The 23,422-nt window shown below is 46.0% G+C and overlaps 1 pseudogene; it reads right to left on the bottom strand.

The window, feature by feature from the left end:
* Positions 1 to 23,004, bottom strand: part of LOC121833718 — a 121,245-nt pseudogene extending 98,241 nt beyond the window's left edge.
* Positions 23,005 to 23,422: the final 418 nt, after the last annotated feature.

The raw sequence follows: 23,422 nt of genomic DNA, 5'->3' as shown, positions 1-23,422 counted from the left end.
TAGTATCGCTTAGACTTTGTTTACACGGCTCTTACGATACTCGAAACACATGTGCACGGCGTTCGAGGTCGAGCCACTCGAGGCGTTTTCGAGGCGAGAAAAACGTCGGTCACGTTTTATTTGTCACGTCCCTGTTTCTGACAGCGCGTTCGAAGTGGAAATGAAATATTAATGAGTGTCATTCCGGAACGAAGGGTGTCGCTGATTTTTCCTTTTATTCACAACCGTTTCCATTTTAATTAATTAGCCGTTGCGCCGTCACGTCTGGTTAAGACACTGATGTCGGTTGCGTTCACATCACTGCAACGACGAAAACGAAAGTCACCGGGCCATAGACCGGTCTCACTTAGCGTTCCACGCATGCGTGATGCCGCCATAGCTGTAGCTCACAGGAGGCAGGTGCCGGTCATGCCGGTGCACAAAACAGCTCGTGTCGTCTCGTACTCAGCCAGCGCGGACCCGCTGCGGGGTGTGCGTGCGTGCAAAAGGACTGCAGTCCCCACGATGTATGCCGGCAGCGGTGTCGCAACAAAGATTGACTGATTGAAACGTTTATTATGTGAATCATACCCTGGCCGGGCCTCATGTGGCATGGGGGAGGGGAAAGGGAGGTTTAGCGATGACGATGGGTTAGATGTACCGTCCAGTCCCGGAGGACCGGAGGTAGGAGATGATTCATGAAAATACTAGTGTTCGGTCAGCAGGTACTGACGTCCTCGGGTGGGTCCATTCCCGTAGGGTCGTCGGTCGGAGGGGCGGCGGTAGGCTGTTGATCGCCGCCACCAACAAAGCTGTGTTTGGAAGTCTATTTATTGGTGTGCTCAAATCAATAAATCTCAGCTCCGAATCAGACGCCAAAGTTCCAAAAGATTTGTTATCTTATTCGAAAGCTATGCAATTTTCTGAAAATTTCTAAAAAAAAAATAAAAAATACCGGTTAGTTCCTAAACTTTGATATGTGGTTCGGACCGCTGGGTCTACATTTGGGCGAAGAATGGGTGTTCGGCGATGCGCAATTTATTTAGTGACAACAAGCCTGCACATTTTTTGGGGGGGACAGGCTGTACCTATTTCACGCGACATATGAAACGCGGCTTTCCCGGTGACTAATATAGCGCCTCCAGCAAAACGGATGACACATAGTGGGAAAACACTAAACTGAACGAAACAGGTCACGAATTCCGAGATTTTTCGCGCGCTCTGCTCCGGCCTGTCCAGAGCCTGTAAAAACGCTCGGCTGCCCAGGAGAAAAAGCTAGGCGAGTCAGTTCTCTAGATCTCCGCATGCGGCGCTTAGAACCAAACCAGAAACAGAATCGCCTCAAAGCACGCTGTGAAGTTTGAACCCGCGGCATGAAGCTTGCATCTTCATTGTTCTCATCCTCATAATAAAATAAAACGTACGTCGATCTCTGTTGATTCCTAATTTTTATGCGCTGCTCTTGTCTTTGCGCTGTATCACTGGATGATACCTCAGAACGCAACATCGAAGGAAGAGGAAGCCATCTAGGCGTAAGGCGTGTTTTTCCCATCGTCAGAGGGGGGATCGGTGGCCGAGTGGTCTAGCGCACACCAGCTCGGAGCACGTGGAGCGAAAGCTCGCGCTGCAGAACCCAGGGATCCTGGGCTCGAGCCCCACCCCTGCCCGTTTCGATCTGGATGAGCATCGTACCGGCGTGCGGTCGTGTATCACTACTGCGTGATGCACGTTAAAGACCCCAGGCTAGCGGCTGTACCGCACTGGCTAAATTTCTCATCTACAGCTGGGAGACTCGTCGCCCCTGTGAGGCAGACCAAGTTCTAGGCTGTATAAACACACACGCAACCCCCCCCCCCCCCCCCCCCCCATCGTCAGAGAGCCAGCCGGACCAGTGGCACACACCATGTCGTCGATCGGCAGGGTAGCCAAGCTGCTTGGTTACTAGCTCGACCGCAAGCTAGGTGACTTCAGAGCCCACTTCCGCGAAGACCGCCGCCCGGCCAACATCGGTACCAACTCCTGGAGCCGGCCCCACCACGGGGTGCTGGACTCTCTGCGTTGCCGGACATTTGCGGGGTTCATCTGTGAGCCGTGCATGCAAGGAGCCCTCGTCAGACACCCTAGACCGGCCTGCTAGAAGTTAGCAGCCCATGGCGGTCCCACGAAGACCACCGTCGCGAAGACCGCCGCAACCCTAACGCGCTTCACCCTCTTCAACCGCAACATCGACCCCTCACCCTTGTCCACAAGCTTCATTTAAATCATCATCACCATTTATTTTAAACATTCATCTGTGCAAGACCATCTCACCATCGATGATGAACACGGCGCCCTGGGCCTTCACGGTATGGGATACATGCATTTCTGCTCCCCATGGTGTGAGGTGGACCTTTTCTACACTCTAGGCTCTCTACAAATTTTCATCGCGTCTGGCACACTTGCCCTTCAGTGGCCATAGCCCGAGGAGCGCAGCGAGTGCGAGAAAAATCTAGGAGGCCATGAACTGGTCCTTTCACGCTTTCTGCTCGTCCCTTGTGGCTTCCGTGATTACACGTTGTCGGCGGTTGGCGCGATGGAACACTTGTTCCGGTCACTCAGTTGTTATTGTCGCATAACCGTGTTGCCCAGGTTGCTCTGAACGGAACCTAAAGCTACCACGTGAACCAGACATCGTGTGTTTATCAGCGTTCATCAGCACCGGAGTCCTTCCATCGCTACCCCGAAGAAGGTGAAGCCTCTGGAAGCTCCCTTACGCCAGCACATTAAGGCAGGTTTGATACGTAGTGAATCAAAAATAGGGGCAGACCATTCTGAGTCCAACGCTTGCCTGCTGAAAGGCGAGCGTTGTGCGTTGAGCTGGCACATAGCACGGCACGACCTGTCTAAGATCGCCATATAGGCCCGATAGTGGCGTCCCCTAGAGGTTGCTGCAGTCGCGAAAAATGTTAAAGGGACCATAAAACGAATTTTGAGCTGAGATAGATGGTTTTAGATTGGAATTTTACTAATCGCATACTGTTTTGTGGGCCGGAACAAAACTATTACACGAGGGGAAAAAAAAAAAAAAACTGCATCGCATCCGGTTCCTACTCACGACCGCTTGATTTCTCATTTTGCTTTTGAGTTAAGAATTAAAGCTAAGGTAGAGCAAGTTGCAAAATCATTCCATGGTCCCTTTAAAACAATATAAGTTCTAACCCTGAATTGCTCAATCCCACAATGAGAACGAATGAGCATCGCCACTGCGAGCATGAACGGGCGTTTGACTACAAATATGGTTCTTGACCGACTAGCGTTTTACGAGCTCCGAGGCGACCGTGATAATCACGACTCCAGCAAACGAACGGCACCTAGCGGGAAACACTGAACTGGCAGGAACAGTTCCTTTCGCGGTTTCTGCTCGTCTCTTGTGGCTTCATTGATACCATATGGTCGGCGGTTGGTGCAATGAAGTTTTTTTTTTTTTTTTTTTTCTGTGTTTAGTGGCAGCCGAGGCCTTAGTACTTGTACACACTGAAACACACACACAGATTTTCACGAAAAAAAAAAACACACCAAAATAACAGAAGACATAAAAAAACCGAAAGCTAGATTTAGTATATGTGGACAGCTATAGTGCACTTTTCAAAACCCACTCGCTCCCAAAAATTTCAACCACCGCACTAGGTGCATTAAAATTTCCCTGAATTCCTTCAATTGGGGAAAATGAGCAAGTGTCTTGCACGTCGAACGTGTTGTGGTGACGGCAGTTCACGCGAGGGACATATAGAGAAAACACCGAAACAAGCCTAGTACAACGTTTTCCGCTACGTACAGTTTTATACAAAAATACATAATCTCGAAAACTTCGGCAAGCTACCAGTGTTTGCAAGTTTACCCGAAGTAACATTGACCCGTAGCTAAAAAATTGAAAGCCGTGTACAACTCCCTGTAACGCCGAATTAGAGCGCAGCTCTTGAGAAGGAGGAGGGAAGGGTACTGAGGGGGGGTCACGTGACCTCAGGAGGGGGTCACGCGACCTTGGGGAGGGGGCCACGTGACCTCGGGAGTGGGAGGGTCACGTGACCTTGGGGGGGGGGGGGGGTCACGTGACCCCCCCTTCCCGAGGTCACCGAAGGTACCCGAGGTCCTCCCGAGGTCCTACCGAGGTCCTCGGGGGGGAGGGGGCTCGCGGTTACGCCGACGGCGACGCCGACGCCGCTCAAGCCGGAATCGGGCGCCTATGAGCTGCGCTCTAAAAAGAGCTGGCGGCCGTAGTAACGGTAGTACACAATGCGCGCCAACGTTCTGTGCGCACGCTCTTCGCTATCAGATCATGGTTAAATCCTCCCAGACAGTTCCAAACTAGAGAGCTAAACAACAGTTTTCAACGCACAATAGAGATGCCTGTCGACACATGAGGGCTTTTCGAAATGACGAGTAAGGACACATTATTAATAAAACTAAGGGATGAATCAACATAAATTCCTGAATCGCGTACGCAATATTCCGGTCGCAGTGGTTGATTGTCTAGTTTATACAGAAAGTCAAGCGCACGTGTCTTTCTTAATAAATTATAAGAAGCTTTTTTTGTTTTTTACCGTTTAGACGTAATTTTTGTATAAAACACCATGATGAGGTAGGAGGTATATCCTGCTGCAGTAGCTCGCAATCATCATATGATTTTATCTGTTTGAATATCTTAATATCATCAGCAAACTGATGCAAGTTCGAATATTTTACTCAAAGAGAGACATCATTGGAAAAAATGCTAAATAGCAAGGACCTTAGAATAGAACCTTGGCAAACGGCAGATAATGATATGTATGGTCTCGATAACACACCGTAACGCAAACGTTGCTAATGCGCCCGGAAAGATATGACTGAAACCACAAGCATAACGGCAAACACTCCAAATTCCGATAGCTTGTGCACTATAATAGGTCATAGTGCACAAGGTCAAAGGCGTTGCTCAAGTGAAATTAAATGGCGTCGACCTGCCCATGGTTGAGTAAAATTTGGGGTACGTAATTAAAATAGTCTGCTAAAATAGTTTCAACTCTTACACTTAAAAAAATAAAAACGTGATGCGATTCATTTAATTTTTTTTAAATAACTAGAAAGGTGCACTTTTAGTACGCTTTCAAACGGTCTTGAAAATACACTGGCTGACTTTCACTTAAAAAAAAAATAGTTTAGAATTGACAAAAAAAAAAAAAAGGAACGTAAGTCAAGACCCGTATAAACGCATCAGAACAACCTTTCACAATAAACGCTGGTACGCTATCAGAACTGCATGAAAGTGTCGGTTGCAAACGTCTAATACATTTATTCACTAAAAAGTGATCGATTCAGAATGGGGCGAGGACACTATCAGCATTCGCGAACACAACACGATTAAGCGTTTGTGGCTGTGAGCTTGAGGATTTCGCGTCATTCAAAAATACACTTGAGATTTATGGCGAAAACAACTCGCCGACAACACCGAGGTCAGAATGAAAACCAGTGTCATCAGACGACGGAACGGACCTGGCTCTCGTGCTCCAGCACATTATCTTTGTACTTCCAAACATTCTCAGGATTATTCACCAGTTTGTTCTAAATCTTATTCCTGAAGTTTTCTTTATCTCCCTAATAAAGGCACTTCACTCCGATCCTTCCCTAATAAACTTCGCGCACCAAGTGCCCCCGTGACCACGTTTATAATGACGATGAAATAGTGATTGTGTATTCCTTTTGCGCTTGAATTCAACTCAAAGCTATCTTCCTTCGCCGCCTACATAAAACGGCGGTCGGAATGAACCAGAATTTACGTTCCAGAAATGTTGTTGCAGCTCGCCATCGGAACGCGCTCAGCAGCAGTAGATTCAGCTATGCCGGCCGGTGAGCAGCGCCTGTAGCGTATTAGCTTGTTGTTTTACTGATTTGCTATCTATTAATTTAATAGTACAATTGAAAGGTTTTGTGGGGCTCTAGATGATGGCAGTATCCGAAGCACGAAGCCCGTATGGTTTTTCGTAGTGGCCTTTCCCCACCAGTGCTGTCGTGCCGGGCAACGTTGTAAAAGCGAAATAAGCAAACAGCCTTTGCTTGTTCTTCTGGATTCAAAACAGCGACAATGTACAAATGAAAGAAACCGGGGGCTCGAAAAGTTGAGAAGGAGTGACAAAGTCAGGCGCCCAGTGGAATTCGATATAGAGCGCGTTTGATCTAGCTGAAGTGGTTCTCCGAACGGGCGTGTCCACTACCAATGCCCGTGATCTCAGCATCTTCCAAGAAAGCAATGTGGACAGGAGAATGGAACATAAGAGTGAAATATCGGCTTCCTGGTCCCTTTCTTGCTACTCGGTTTCACCTGAAGTGGGCTCTTCCCGACATCCCAGTACTCGATGTGAAACTCTTCAAAGCAAGATGTTTGGCTTTTGTAGTTCTATCAAAACGAAAGACAAACTTCTGCACCTCGTGAGTCTACACTGGAAATTTCTGGTAAACAATCCGTGTACAAAGGGTTTTCGCATTGCGGAAAATAAACAACCTCTTGTTGATTTTGAGAAGCGGTCATATGCTCTGAAGTCAGTCCAAGTTGGGCGGTCCGAGTAACTGACTTGCATAATATAGTATGACACGTATTTCTATAATAAGTAAATAGAAAATCCTCTCAATATGTATGTCGATTATTTTGGTACAAAAATGTTTAGGGTACTCACATCGGGGGGCGGGGGGGGGGGGGGGGGGGGGGGAGTACAAAAATCCGAATTCCTTTGATGTGTTTAATATTCCTACGCACTCAGAGTAACCTGCTCTCTGAAATGTCGACTCAGAAGTAAGAACCCATAAAATAGAAATAATGTTTGTGGCACTGTTTTATGATGAACATTAGTACATTGGTCATGTCAAAGAGCAAAGCTAGTTTTTTTTTTTTTTTTCATTTCTTTTAAGTGAGTCCAACTCTGATTTTCATCGCGTCGAGTAGATCGAGTGTCAGTGAGGAATACGTGTCGTTTCCTTATGTTTGTTTACTCTTTATTTGTTGTGACTCCGTTGCTTTCAAATCGTCGAGGCCAACTTTTCTTCACTCCCTTCCCTAACCCCTCCCCCCCCCCCCCCTCTCTTGTTCCCTCCCGCACGGCAGCAACGCCTGCCAAACACCGTTGAAGCACACTTTTGGCTATTAATTTCCGATCACTCGTGCGTACTCAGCTTGGCGTCGAACGTAATTTTGCCCCGTGCCACAAAGGGAGGCAGGCGCGGAGCACGGTGCGGCGCCGTCGAGGGCCCGTGCTAACGAAGCACGGCCCTTGGACGGACGCGGCGGCGCGGCCACGCAAACCAGCCACCAGCCGGGTCGCGAGCAAGAGGTGCTAAATCGATTCGCACGTCAGAGCCCACGGCCGGGGACCGACCCGGGCCCAGCCGGGGCGCAGCGCTGAGCCCCGTGCCCGCGATTATCACGGGATAAAGGCCCGTCGTCCGCCGCCCCCGCTTGCCCGCCTTTCTGCCTGTGGGCGCCCAGACTGGCACCTTTTTCCTCCCTGCCAGCTCATAAGGACTCCTCGCGCTTGACGCTGCTTGCTGCCCCGACGGTCTGCCCTGGTGTTTGCTGGCGGCGTGGAAAGCTCTTGCCGAACTCTGCATCTCCTTCTGCGTGCGTTGAAGCTCACGAAGGTGACGCTGACAAGCTCGGGACAGCACAAGCTATAGCTCACACGAGTGGAGACGCGGCACCAGCAGGGACGCCCTGTTTGTAATCGTGTGCGAAGAAACGTGAGCATAGCGTCCCGGCTGGTTCCCCATTTGGGGAAGCACGTGCAGGACGTGCGCGTGAGGTGGTGGAACGGTGTGTCCCCTTTTTCGGATCACTTCGTGCATCTTAGGTGATGTCCGTCTCGACCCCCAGATTTAGCACCTCGTTAAAATATCTTGTAAGTGCCAAAAACAGGATTTCAGGTCAATGGAATTCAGTATCTATTTTTTTTTTTCAAAACCTCAGTTGCAATCAATTGGGAATAAAAAAGACGCGCCCTCCTCTCAAGTTTTCGTGCGACAGGGTCACTTTTAAACGTTGCTCACGCACCCAGACAAATTACCGTCCATTTGTTCCCGACAGCGTCGAAATGTAGAGTGGTTGCTTTTGTTCGCGCGAGCATCTTAGGTGCATTTTAGTATATTCTTCCGATATCCACGGCCTCATAAATGAGTCAGCAGTTTAGAGAGAACGACCCAGGTAGCGAAATCGATCGCGCAGTTCGCGTTTCCTCGGAGGCGACCCGGTTGATCGTCCTTTTGCCTAATGACCAGAGAACAGGTGCGCAAGATGACGTTCGCTGACGATCAATATCTCACAATTTCAGACTCGCCTAAGGAGGCGAAGCAATTCAGATATAGGACATCGCAGAATGTGACTCGGCGTCATTATATATCTACCGGTGTTTCCGTACAAAGACGAACCCCATCTGATTCAATTTCAGCTGTATTTAAGAAACCAACGCAGAGCGCTAATTCGTCTGATTCTTGCAAAGGAGTTGCGATGACGTCAAAACGCCGCATTCGTATTGACTGATTGAAAAAAAAAAATAAAAATGGGTAGATTTTAAGGCTTCTAGCATTGAGGTGTACCCACTATACTTTTATTCAAAGCCAATCAGAAGTCGGCGTCGTTCTGAAGTTACCGCAACTCCTGCGCAAAAAGCAGACGACTTGCTCTCCTCATTGATATAAGATATAACTTGACTCTCGCATTCTGCATTACGACACACACACACACACACGCGCGCGCGCGCACACGCACGCTCGCGTACAAGGATATTAACGCGCGGGCACGCGTGCACACACACACACACATGCAGGACTACGCGCAGGCGCATGTTGTACACACGCACGCACAGTAGCGTGAAACAACCAAACAAAAAATATGAAACAACGTGCCATGGGAAATAATCAAAAAACATCATTTGAAAAGCAACGCTTTTCTTTTCTTCGGAAGATAAACACAGAGTAGATCTCAATCCAAAATCACGTATGCTTTGTGGCAGACGTAAAATCATCGCTTACGTCCGAGTCCCACTAGAGCGACAAACAGAAACGACCGACACCTATAATACATGCCTCAGACACGTGCGGTATGCACGCGAATGCACTGCCTTTGGCAGGCTTGCAGTCTCTCGGTGCACGAGACGTAATCCCGAGTGGTTGCAAGCCTGCCAAAGGTGCATTCGCGGGTATGCTGCACGTGCCTCAGGCTCGTCGGCGTCGGTTGCTTCTGTTTGTTTCTCTAGTGGAACTCGAGCCTTATGCCCCAAGCACGAGAGCTCAAGGTCGCGGCTTTGAAGCGTTCTTCCGCAGAACGAGCGCTCGCGCTAGAAATGCATGTCTCAAAGCCAGGACGGCGGGCTAGCTCGCGCTTGTAGCTTTGGCTGCAGTCTCAGCTTAAGGCCGACGACCAGACTCGAGATTCTGCAAGGCAGAAGATCCTCCTCACCATGGGGGAGGAGGAAACAGGCAACGGCGGACAGGGTAGAAAAGGGGAGAGGAGGAAGGAAAGGAAAAGTGGAAAGCGCGAACTGGTCGCCGGTCTTTAAGGGTGAACGGAGTAAGTGGCGGAGCAGCTAACACATTGAAGGATGGGAGTTTATGGAACAGATATCAATCCCTGATCTTTCGGGCCGCACAGCGTAGTCGCTATCCGTCATTGGAGAGTATATTTGAAATTTTGCTACAGAGAACGTGACTTTGAAAAGGTTGAGACAGTGACTTGAAGCGGCAAACCACAAGAGGGATATCTAAGATACTGTAAAATCGTTAGTTTGTCAAATATTCACCGTGACACAGATTTCGGATGTCAGGGCGTTTTCGACCACCTCGCCTCTTGCACTGGATTTCTGTCCATGATTGCACTGTGACTGCACGTGATATCCGAGCGCGCACTCCGCAGCTCACCTGTATAGGCCTCCTGCGTTGCCCAAGAGGCGCTGCAAAAAGGAACTTGTTGGGACTTGCTTTGCATAATACAAACTTGAGCGTCTCAAAATGTCACCCATGTAAAAGCGTTCCTGTTATGGTGGGGAATGCGATAGCAAAAGAAACAAATGCAAAGAAACGACATCTAACGCCGTCGAAGCACAGGTTAAAACTAAGATGATAAAAGCCCTGAACCAAAAAACGCCGTATCACGCATTCCAAAAAAAAAAAAAAAAAGTAGACGTTCTGACGCCACCACCCATAGATAAGAGACACGTATCCTAGCTGTGGTGGCATGAATCTGGAACTTTCGATTGTCTTCCGGCGTTGAATCTAGCCGATTTCGAATGTTGAAAGGCATTTTTGCGTTCCTCACCCCTATACAGAAAAAAAAAAGCCCAGCCAACGTGACACGAGTAGTGCGAGGCTCAATTAGGTGAGCTTGCACTATCCAAAATGAGGGCGCCACAGTTTGTTCAAAGCTTCAGCGCAGGTGGCCTATACCAAGGCTTATCGACGCCAAGGCGCTTACATGCAGGGATGCGCACCTACAAAGAGGGAGAGAGAAGAGGGCACAGGCAGACATAGGAGATGCAGATAAGGACAAATCTCCTTGTACTTTCTTTCTGACCCGTCTGTGACACGGCAGCCAAAGTATGGAGGCAGGGTCAATGTTGAAATAAGCCACCTTCCGTTAATAATCCTCAAATCAAAGGACGTTGCATCGTGTTACCCAATTTCAGCATCGTGGAAACAAATGAATGGAAGACAAGTGAAACAGAGGGATTCACCGGACAAAAAGAATCCGCCGCTGAAGTCATTATTTGAGCTACGTCAACGGCTGTTGCAAGTCGTAAAAAGCGGGACTGCAGACAATTTAATTACACTGCGAGCGAATGACGCAAGGCTGATCTGGTTGAGCGCGCCTGATGTCCTCACGGTCCGCTTGACTTTGACGTCGGGATAAAAAGCTAAGAACTCTGCCGATACGAGGTCGGGTCTTGATTGGGTGTAGGTGCGGCACTCTGCCGATCATCGCTACCAAATTCTAAAGAAAACATAATCGCCCCCGTTCTTTTTCTTTTTGTTTCTCGTTTGTCTAGCACTGCGACAGTTGGGTATTCTCGACATTCTACACACGCGTATACGCACGCCGAAAATGGAATCAATTTCCAAATCTTTCCGTAACTTCCGAAGAAGGCTTTCAAAAACCGGAATTACGTTTAATGTGAAGTAATAACTTGTAAATGTATTATGCGAGCAGTTCCTCCTCTTAAAACGGTTCGCATTCATAGAGGTATATGAATGTTTATAGAATCTCACTTTCTCGAAATGTGGAAAGAGGAAGGCCAAGAAAGAGAGAGAAAGGAAAAGAAAGAGAGCGATGATGAAAAAAAAACAAAAAAACAGGCTTTTCTACTTTTCTGAAGATAAAACTTAGCGACAGCGTGCTGCCCCCTTCGAGCGATTCGTAAAACCCTCCATCTCCGGAAGGACGCATTGAAAGTTAACAGAGCAGTTTTCCCGCTGTCGCTCGGTCGCCATGCGTTCTTCTCGGTTCCTCCAGTGAGCCCGTCCCGAGGGCGCATCGGAGAAATGTCGAGCTCAGCTGTTATCTCAACGTCAGCTTCTGGTCAGCGGCACGGGCCGCAGCTCCAGCTTCTGTCGGTTCTGGGCCTCCGAGAGCGAGATCTCCAATTCAGAGGACTGGGTGGGTCGCGGGGGCTGCGGCCACCCAGATGGGGGTCGGGGGGGAGGGGGGGGGGGGGGGGGGGGGTTACGTCGCCAAGTGTGCCACAGCAACTCCTTCAAGGAGACCAAACTTGGTGGAGAGAAATGTGGTCGATTCGAAAAGAGCGCTAGAGGTTTTTTCTTCCTTTCTTTTTTGTAGAGAAATATTTTAAACACTTTCGATGGGTCCAGGAGCCGGGCCCCCGAGCGACTCGATGGGACCGAAGCCTAGGAGAGTTCGATCGCGTCTCCAGTGGTTCACGTTTCTTTGATGTCGACTTTGGCTCGAGGGCTCGTGTTTGCTATGCAGCCCAAGAATTATTAATATTGCTATTATTATTTATTAGGTGGGCTCATTTGAAATCGAACACGCGTGTTGTTGTGGGTACATTTATTTGCGTCAAAAATATATGTAGTTGCCCCACCTCCGTAATAAACAAAACTGTTCTTCCATTTTTTTTTAATTATTTCTTTTTACAAAAATGTTTAACTGGATGGAGCAAGGTGAAATGCTACATTTCGGCTGCTTGATTTTTGTGCCCAGTTTTGTTCGTTGCTGTAAATGAGTAAAAACGAAATAAAAAAAAAGCTCATAATACTTTTATAATGCGCGGTCTATTTTTTAGATTACATTCAATTTTATTTTCAATAATTTATGTGAAAATTAAAAAAAAACAAAAAAACTAAGCATCGTACTTTTGATGTTTTGGTGATATATTTGGAGCTTGTATTCTAGCATTCAGAACAAATCTTGCTGACCAAAGTACTGTACACCCGCAGTCCTCTACATGGCTCATCGACTCGTACCACCGTAGTTTCATTTACTTTCGCAAAGTAATTTATACAATTTTTCAATTTATTTTAAAAATCAAGTGTAGCCATGTTTGAGGTTATTTTATTAAAAAAAGTTTTCGTAGTTTTTTTTAATTTTTTTTTGCGATTATTTCTCATGATGCCACCTATCTTTTGGCATAATCAGAGTTCCTATTTTTTTGTTGTATTTTCGCTAGAAGTGACCAAACACACATCCATGGACTGAATTGACAAAATTTTTGTTTCGCAAGTTTGCGTTACTGCGAGGCTTTTTAGCCTCAAAATGCTAAGGACAGTAGTTTTGCAAGTGTTTGGGAAGTGAAGGGGTCGCGGGAGCTGACGATAGAGAGGAAAAAAGGGGGAGAAACCCGTTCTGGAGACATGCCGCTATTAAAAAAAAAAGGAAGCTTGCCTCGACTATTCCGTTGTTCCGACACCAATGGCTACGCGTGTCTTTTTCCTTTCATTTCAGTAAGGACACTTGAGTCGGGGTTTGTACTGTTGTGTATCTCAATTTAGTAAATATAATATTTCTTTATTTCTTTATTCAAGTTTCATGCGAGAAACAACTTGTAAGACTAACAAATGATTTCCATCGCGTTCTAGATCGTGGTTCACGAATTGACAGTGTTTTTCTTGACTTCTCCAAGGCGTTTGACAGGGTCTCTCATAACCTTCTTCTTCTTAAGCTTCACAAACTTAACACTGAACCGCATGTACTTTCGTGGATTCGCGCATTTCTAACTAATCGTTCACAGTTTGTAAGTTGTAATAATACCGACTCGTCCAAAGTTTCAGTAACGTCCGGAGTACCTCAGGGATCTGTGCTTGTCCCTCTTCTCTTTCTCATTTACATTAATGACTTACCATTGAATGTAACATCTTCTATTTGTTTATTTGCAGATGATTGTGTTGTATACTGCGAAATTGTTAACAGTTCCGACATCTTACTTCTTCAAAATGATCTCGATTCCATCTCAAGTTGGTGTGACTCTTGGCACATGTCATTAAATGTCGACAAGTGTAAACACATGATAATTTCCAGGCGAGTTAACGATCCTCCTTCCTATATCCTTAATAATATGACTTTAGAGCGGGTTGACACTTACAAATATCTGGGCGTTCACATCACATCTAACCTCTCATGGGAATCGCATGTTAACCACGTCATTTCCAATGCCAACCGCATGCTTGGCTATCTAAAACGTAATTTTTTCCAGACTCCTTCGACTTTGAAACTCTTTTTCTATAAAACACTAGTCCGGCCAAAACTTGAGTACGCTTCTGCTGTTTGGGATCCTAACACCGAGAGCCTCGTCGGCGCCTTGGAGGCTGTCCAGAATAGATCTGTGCGTTTCATTCTTTCTAATTACCATCGTACATCAAGCGTAACCTCTATGAAAAAATGCCTATCCTTGCCAGCTCTTTCTTTACGCCGAAAGTTTTATCGATTAAGTTTACTTCAGAAAATATTTTTTCACAACCCTATACTTAAGACTGAACTCCTACTGGAGCCATCCTACATATCATCACGCAATGATCACATACATAAAGTCGAAATTCCACAGTGCCACACTAATACCTACTACAGATCATTCATACCTCGTACGTCTGCTGACTGGAATCACCTTTCCACATCGATCGCCACAATTGTTAATCCTGTTGATTTTAAAAAAGCTGTATCAATACTACCAGAAGTTGATTGTGATTTGAGTGTTCCATTAACTTGTACGTAATAATCCCACCCCCTCTGTAATGCCTTCGGGCCCTGAGGGTACCAATAAATGAAATGAAATGAAATGAAAAAGTATCTTAAAGGCCCATTGCTGGGCATTACATAAGGGGGGGACTGTTCCAGTACAAACACAAAGGATACATAGAAGATAATGCTGTGATGGACGGATGGAAGAATCGTTTCATGGACAACAGGGGCATCAGTTAATAAGAGAAATCACAATAAACACAAGAACACAAAAAGTGACTACGTCACTTTTTGTGTTCTTGTGTTTACTGTGACGCGAGTAACGTCTAAGGAAACTAAACCACATGACTGGAATGCTAGCCACAACGCCAGGTGTACTAGTTGTAGAACTCATCTTTTTGCTTTTAAAAGCCCTTACGATCGAAGGGGGGGGGGGGGGGGGGGGGAGGCGATATGTAAGTATTGTACATATTAAGCTGAGATAAACAACAATATGCCCAATGTCCACCCACTGGTCTCCTAATTCAAATAAAAGAAGAAAATAAGAAAACTCGTTCGCTCGATCATGCGACAAAGACCATGTAGATCTTTGCGCACGGTCTTTGCGCATGGTCTTTGCGCATGATCATGCGACAAAGACCAAGCAAACGAGTGCTCCGCACGGCTATTTAATGGTTATTGCGTGATACATGACATCAATGAGGTGAGCGGTCATTGTATGACATGGCACCGCTTTTGCCGGCACGTTCTGCAGGAGCCCGATCCTTTCAGGGATGTTGTGCTACGCAGCTCAGTGGCTATTGCATCCAAGTGACACCGCACCGACCCAGGATCGAGCCCCGCTGGTGTTCGAACATTATGTATAACCTTAACGTATGTAAAGCTCGCAACATGACGATCGTTCATGACGCTCATTCATAATGATTTTCTTATAAAAAAATTACTCATAAAGCACATTCTGTGTTAAAACAAAAGAGAACACGTGAAACCAGTTGTGTCGGAACAGCGGAGGGGGTAGGGGCAGCCATGTTTTTTTGTTTTTTTTTTTCTAATGGCGGTGGCACGTCCACATGATACTCTCCATTCCCAGCTCCATCGTCGGCTCCCGCCATCCCTTCACTTTCCGAACACTCGCAAGGCCACTGCCCTTAGCTTTTTAAGTCTAAAAGGCCTTGCAGTAACGCCAACTTGCGAAACTACAATTTTGTCGATTCGGGTCCGTGGATGTGTGCTTGGTCACTTCTGCAGAAAATAAACAAAAAAGAGAAAACTGAATATACCAAAAGATAGGTGACATTATTGAGAATAATAGCAAAGTAAGTTAAATGGGTTTAAATTTACGTTTTTGTCACATTTACAAAATGATATAAATGACTTCGCGAAAATAAATAGCCCATGTAAAGGACTGGAAGTGTACATTATTTACTAAGCAATATTTGCGATGAATCCTAAGATTAAATGCTCCAAATATGTCACCAAAACGTCGAAGGCACGATGTTTAGCATTTATATTTCTGACATGAAGTATACCAAAAAAGTTAAATTCAAACAAAAAAAGGAAAGGCCACGCATTACACATTTTTACAAAACATTATATTGTGTCATGATATAGGAAACTTGAGACTGTGGTAAAAGCTGGGAAACTTGGTCGAAGAAGAAAGACAGGGGAAACGAACGTCGGGTATACTACATCATAATCAACATCCACCAGCCGCCTGAGCACTCACTGTTTTTTTCATTATTGTTTTTTTTTCGTTTTTACTCATTTATAACAACCGACAGAACTGGGTACAAAGGCAAGCAGCCGAAATGTAGCATTTCACATTGTTGCGCTTTAAAAGGTTTGTGGAAAAAAATTAATTTTCAAACAAATTTTAAAGAACAGTTGTGTTCATTATGAAAGTGGGGCTCCTACTTATATATTTTAAGGCAAATCAAAAATACCCACCATGACATGTGTGTTCGTTTTCAAACGAAACCACTCTATTATTATATTTGTACTTCTTTAAAGCGGGAGAAAGGAGTCCGGGCTCAGGTTGAAGCCTTCTGGGTAGTCATTCTTTTTCAACACACAGTTACGTAAGCGGCCAATACTATTGATGCTATCAAAAAGTTTCGTATTGCATCCCTAATATATTTGACCATATTTTATCCGATGAAATTTAACTTTCCAGGTTTCGGCATACTGAACATAGGTGGCGTAACCTTCTAAATAAATTGTTTTCTCGGTTCGTGCTTTTAAATTCTGTTGCGGCTACATCAGCCGTCTGACTAGGCACGACCACAAATAAGATAACTTGGGTGAATCTAGGCTGAGGGCAGGAGGATGGGGCAGAAGAAAAAAAAGAGTCAGAGAAAAATGCCAACAATTAACTTTCTCAAAGGTGTCCAGCGTTATGCACAGCTATGTCATGAGACCATGTGCTACTTATACTGAAAGTTTTGACAAATTGCTCAATTCTATGTACTACATAATTGTGAGAAGCAAATTATGAATACCGGTATTTCTGAATGTCATTTTGCTTGAGTCGATGACAATTTTGAGGACAGCACTTAACGAGGAGTCACTGTAGGTGCCCCAAAGAAAACTTTTTTCTATGGTTTTGCGTAATAATTTCTGTAACAATTTGAATGAAAGTATAATACCCAGTTAAATGAAAAGAAAGCCCACGGTTCACAACAGTGAAACTTTTCATATTGGAACCCTAGAAGTGCCCACAGAATGGGACTAGGTGATTGGTGGCCTAAGAATGACTTCTTACATCACTTTGCTTGATGTACGGCAGGTTTGTTTCTTGATGGTATATGCCCTGGTTTAACGCCTCAAATTTTGCTTTACCTGCAGGTACTTTCAAAGGACTCCTTAATAAATAAAATAACCGTCGGTATTGTTTCTATCATGATTTGTATAGTAGTGCAACTCAATATTTGCTAATCCGATTCAGCGACAATATTGCCTGTGCGCCCCGTGTGCTCCCTCACATAAATCTCATGCGAATGTCGAAAATAGAAATTAGAAAAAAGAGACTATTACTCTTGCGACTCAGGTTTCAAGGATAAACTAAATTGCTAACTGTCGGTACCCAGATACTTGCGTAACTAAAGACTGAATTGTCGCAGGGAGGCTAATCCTCTCTGTTCTATCTTGTGGGGGAAAAAAGGGGAACAATTTATTAGGAAAAAGGCGAACAGTTCTTAAAATCCGCTACATGTTGTTAAATTGACTGCGCCATCTTAGGACAGTCTACTATGGCCCCTAAGTTAGATAAAATGTTATTGATTGTCACGGTGTCTTGCCTTCTTGTAAAGTTCAGATTAAGTCTCTATTCTGCACCCAATTGTATTGGCGCCAGCTTTTGCAATTTGGTATAAAACCTTTCTTAATGTTTGTTTTGTTTTTGGTTGGTTTCTATGCAGACTGATTGCGTTTTACGGATTTAAGACACTCCTTTTTGAAGCGTGACATAGAATATAGCCAGAGGCCTAAGATTGTATTATGCACTTTAGTTGCGACAGAGGTTGCGAGTAGTGCTTTACAGTGTTCTGACACAGGTGGAACGAGTTCGCTAAACGTTTTAAACCAGTCGCTGAACTAAATTTAGCCTAATAAAATGTATTCTAACTTTCTTATTTCTTGATTTCTTATGCCGCAACAGACGTATATTGTAACATTATAATATGTATCTAATATGCAATACGTACGCTGTAAACATTTTAAGGAGTGATAGAGTGTCAGAATTACGCTTCAAACGTCCACATATGCTTGAAGAAACAAGTCATGTCGTCGGGCCTGTGGGTTCTAAGCATACGATAAAAACAAAATTAAGGCTCCATTCCACGCTGTGAAGGTAGTTGGAGAGCGAAGCTGCGGTATAACCTGCAACGGTTGCCCACTGCACTATAGACCCTTTTTATGGCACACGCCACCAGGTGGTGCCCCAGTCTTTGACACCCCTAAGAACTTCCGGTTTAAAAAAAAAAAAAAAAGAGCTAGGGCCACCTTAACACCGCTGCTTGAAATGCAGATGAAACGTTTAACCCCCGATTCCCCAGGTGAACGCCAAAAGAGCGAAGGAGTGCGAGATGTGTTAAAAATATTCGAGTATTCTTGTAAACCAAGTTGCCTCCTCCAAGATGTAATATTGTACAGCCGAAGACCCTCGTTAAATCTCTAACTTTGTTGTCCGTGTAGCATTTATGCTTTCTAGCACTGGTGACATAAGCAAGCTAAATATGCTTTCAAAGACTGTGCGACCGGAAGTCGCGTGGGACGCAAGAATCAGTTCATGCTTGTAAACAGCAAAAGGGTCTATACCTAATGATTGACGAAAGAAAAGTAAATGCAAAATGCACTACACCAAAACATTTTTATGCTGTAAAAACTTCGTACGCTGTCGTTGCCGCGGCAGCTTATGCAACCGCAATATTTACCCAGAAACGCATGCGGGGAGCGCTACATGCTTCACATTGTTAAGGTCTATTCACACAATACATCTTGTTGGCGAATCTTGTGTCCCGAAACTAGGTTTCGGGAAACAGATGACCCGTGTGAACACACCCGAAAAAGTGGCGCGCCTCCCAAAAAGGTTGCGCGTGCTCCTCGCTTCTGGAGAAAATTTTTTGCTGAAACCTCACCGAGGCCTGTCAATCACCTGAAGGAGAAACTCGGACGCTGCCAATGGCAGCTCGACTTCGTCGTGACGTGACCTTCGAGGCGGAGCGAGCTTTGGGAGGAGTCTGATTTTCGGCCGATTCCTTATCCGAGCCAAAGCCGAAAAGAAAAAAGCAAACATGGCGGCTAGCGACAAGCGGAGAAGCAGTGCGTACGGGCAAACGGCGGGTTGGTGCGTAGGTGGCGCGGTGCAGATGCATCAACAGTCGCGACGAGTGCGAACACAGAATATAAACATGATGACTAGGGATAACTCTCTTTTAGCGGTGCAAACATGCCCGAAATACTTCGAGATTATCCGCCTCTTCACGGTCTTTCCCGGAATTGGCTGGCCTAGTAAATCCAGTGAGCCGAATCTGATTAAGTTTATTGAGTGGTATTAATAAAGCAGACTGTCTCACCCCACTGTGAATACTTCATAGCATTTTGATGCGAAACGAGCGATATTTCCGGTGCAGATGACAAGGTTTAGCGAGATTCTTGTGAGTCAATACGTCACAGGTTTCGCGCGTCGAATTCCAAGTGTGACCGGGCCGATTTCGCGAAATCTCGGTTTCGCTATACCGTGGCGCGTTGGAAAAATGCATCGTGTGATTAAGCCTTTAGCGGGGCTAGTGACGTCACTCTACACTTCGAACTCTGGCATTGCCGCCAGCAGCTTATGCAACTACAATCTTCACCGCAAAACGCATGTGGGGAGCGCTACGTGCTTATCATCGATCACATGGTTTTGACATTTGTTTTGTGGTTTTCTTATTGAAACGAATGTCAAAACCACATGACCGTAAGGCGTGCGCGAACGGTGATAAGGCCCGATGGTTTTCTGTCGACTATTTTAGTTGTCGACTACTGCTCTGTCGACGGACACGAAAAAACGTGACCGACGAGTCAAATAGAGCTTCGCTGTAAAATTACGCTTGTTGTTTGGTTTGTTTGGTTTTTAAGTCCTGTCAGCTCCGAGATCAGCGCAGTACTAAAGCAGAGAGCTGTCAGCTCCGAGATCAGCGCAGTACTAAAGAGAGATCAATTCATGCACTGTGGCATGTGTCTGCTTTCCCGGAGTGAATGAGAATGCGGAAACAGTCGATAAATGCGTCGAAGAACCAATCACGAAGCAAGAATCGTTGATAGCAAACCACGCTGTGCGTGTCTTAAGGCTGCGGTCCCAAGGGCGCCATCTTGAACAAGGCAGTCTAGTTCAACCACCAGGGGGGCTATGCAAGACGGCGGTACGAAGGGACTGGGACAATGATGCCCGCTGCAATAGGTCAGTGGCGTGGCACTGACCAATCGCAGCAGGCGTCAATGTACCAGTCCCTTCGTACTGCCGTCTTGCATAGCGCCCCCCCCCCCCCTCCCCAGGGCGGCGATGCACGTCCGTTCGCGAGCATAAATGCTTGCGCACGACACCGGCGTTCCTCCTTCACGTCCGGACTTTTCGGCGGCCGCGTGACGTGGCTCAGCTCCTCCGAGTTTCGCGCTGTCATTCTGCTCAGGGTCACCGCGGCCGTGTCTTTCGCGCTACCTTAGATAAACAGCTTTTGTTATGAATGAAGGACTCGATTATTTTTTTTCTTATTTGAGCTCTTACTGGCAACAGAACCGTCATTTTTCTTGCTTGGCAGATCCAACGAGGTAGAGGGGCTTAGAGCCATACACTGGCATCCGCTCACAGGCAAACGTTACTCCCCCCCCCCCCCCCCCCCTGGCTGCCGCCATATTGTACAAATCTGACCACTAGACAGGTGACCGTACCAAATCCTGAGGCTTTTACTCAAAACAGAGCCGAGATTTGTATTGCGATCAGTGTAAAAAACATGACAAACTATTTTCCAATACTGTTAGCCCCAGAGATCAGTATCTAGCTCCGATAATATCGCAAACTAATACGACACCACACATTTTTCACTTAAAACAAACGAAACATAACTTATGTCGTCGGTACTCTTATTAAAGATCAATACGCAATTATCTGTGCGCGGTACTTTTTTTAAAATCGTTGCGTAAAACTATAAGGTCACATGACTAGTGGTCAAAAATATTCAACATGGCGGCGGGCTGGTGGGGGTCACTTTCAGCTGCCAGTTTATCGCTCTAAGCCCCTCTACCTCGTTGGGCGGATCGACCGTTGTCGTCTTTCCTTTTCTGTATAAACAAATATAAAAGCTGAGATGCGGGCAGAAATGCTACTAAAACCAAAAGCGCTAGCAGAGTGTGTTTGTGGGCATGTAGAAATTTTATTAGCATAGTGATGCAAACATGTAATACACAATTGTATAGATAATATAACTTAGCATTGGCTCTAAACAGGTGACGAATTTCAATGTGCACATTTCTTTTTCAACTACAAATTTCAATCGTTTTTCTTCTTCCCGAACCGCATTGTAACCATAGCCCTTTTCAGACATTTTATTAAACCACATTTTTATGTTCATGTTCATGTTCACGCCAGGAAGGTATCTTGTAGGATATGCAATCGTGCTCGTGCCATGCACGCCGTTGTTTAGAACTCAGGTGTTCCTGATATTGTCACGAATGAATGAGGCGACGGATAAATACGGAAACTAAACGTTTAATGGGGCGAACTTGAGCCCAAAACAAAATAAAAAAGGCTAGTGTCGATGGTGTCGATGGCGACGTAAAAGCAGGATCGAGCGCTGGAGCGAGACTGACCGCCGCTCACCACGCGGAGCCCCTTATGTACACGCGTGTGCTTTTGGAACAATCGGCGTAAAAGGTTCGGCGCGTAGAACATTCGGACCTCGAATCAACAACGGTGCTCCCGAATTCACCTGAACGCGACATTTACAGAAATATAAAAAGGCGCGTACGATACCCAGCATCGAACCTCGGCCCTTTGCGTGGGAGCCAAAGACGATAACCATACTTTTGTTTTTTGTAAACCTTTTATTAAAGACGTTTGTTTTTGGTGCATACCAGCCACATGGCCAGGTCAGTGGTTGCATACACTACTTAGGCATGAGCACAACTAAAAGAAACCACGAAATGTTTCAAGCATACACAGAGAACCCACCTTCATTCTAACGTCTCTTGTGCCAGGGGGGCTTTGTGTTGCGGGCCACGACCTTTTTTTTTTTTAATTGTTGCTTTATCTTGAGCCAGGCGTGGTTGACATCATCTGGTGCTGTGCTAACTGCGCTCAGTGTCCCCTCTGCTTTCTCCCGAAACAACTGCCACGCGGTTTTCCACCGATGCGCCACCTCCACATGCAGTGTCCGGCACAACCACATCGCGTGGACAGCCATCGCAACCAACGACTCAGACCCCACTGTCCGTTCCTCAGCAAAGTAGATAAACTTGAGAGAATCCCAGTTTTGCTCAAAGTTACATTAAAAAATATGACGGAAATCCCCCTTGAAACAGAAGGCGCCCTTCCAATTCAGAAATACACGAGGGAGCGTCTCTCCCTCACCGCAGAAACTGAAGTTGGTTCCGATCGGAAAGTAGGAGCCCTTGTTTTCCAACCAAGCTTTTACTGGCAGGGTTTCAGTGTGAAAACTGATAAAGAAATTTTTGGTTTGGAGGAGACAGGGAGGCTGCGCAATCGCCTGAGGACATCGTTTCCGGCGGATGATTCGAAACCATTTCTGTACAAAGGAGCAGGAAACATGCTGCTAACCGTGTCCCAATAGAGTTCTTTTTTTTTTTTTTTTCTTCTTCACTTGCTGGAGATACTCCCACGAGAACCTTGATTCGAAGAATTTGATCTCTTCGGCAATTTACTTGTAGAACCGTAGGCACTTAGCTGCACTCTGTTGTCCCGATGTGCTAACCACCCACTGGCTAAGTTGAGCACCCCCAAGGCTCTGGAATAACCATCGCGTAATTTAAACATTTGAGTCTCTGAACAAAAGGAACCGGCTTATTTTCACTTTGAGGGCCGCATGCACCAAGGAAAATCCCCCAGCCTCAAGGTAAAGGAAGTAAATTGTGCGCCTCGTTTTTTTTTTTTTGTTTTTTTTTTTTTTCTACTGGCGACTGCCAAAGAAATGTTGCCAAGAGTCGATGTGCCTTCAACACTGTGCTGGCGTCGATTGGAATAGCCTGGGCCGCGTACGGGGCAAATTAGGAAAGGGAACAGTGTTACACACAAAGCTTCGCTGGGTAAGATGTATTTGTCTCGTGCGCCATGGTGAGAACGACGCTCTCATCTTCTAAAGTTTGACCGACCACGTTTCATGACTCGGACGCGTCGACGCGAACGGTACGCCGAGGTGCTTCTCCAGCGAGGACGACCACTTTATTCCCAACGCGCTTGAAGGATCGCAGGCCCGGTTACCCAGCCACGTACCTGTAGATTTTTCTAGATTAAGACGAGCTCCCGATACTGCACAAAACTCTTGAATTTTGTCCGTTGCCCTCAAAAGCTCCTTCCCTTCAGAAAAGATTGCGGAAACATCATCCGCGAACCCAGGGATTTTTAGGTGTTTAGTTGGCAGTTGAAGCCCTCGGATTCCATCATCCATTTGGATAGACTTGCACAGTGGCTCCAAGTAGAGCTCAAATAGCAGCAAGACAACGGGCACCCCTGTCTTACTAACGATTGTACACTGACGTTTGTACAGTGTC

Source organism: Ixodes scapularis, unplaced genomic scaffold (assembly GCF_016920785.2).
Source record: "Ixodes scapularis isolate PalLabHiFi unplaced genomic scaffold, ASM1692078v2 PGA_scaffold9__187_contigs__length_104089568, whole genome shotgun sequence".
NCBI lineage: Eukaryota > Metazoa > Arthropoda > Arachnida > Ixodida > Ixodidae > Ixodes > Ixodes scapularis.
This window is presented reverse-complemented; position numbering and strand designations above follow the sequence as displayed.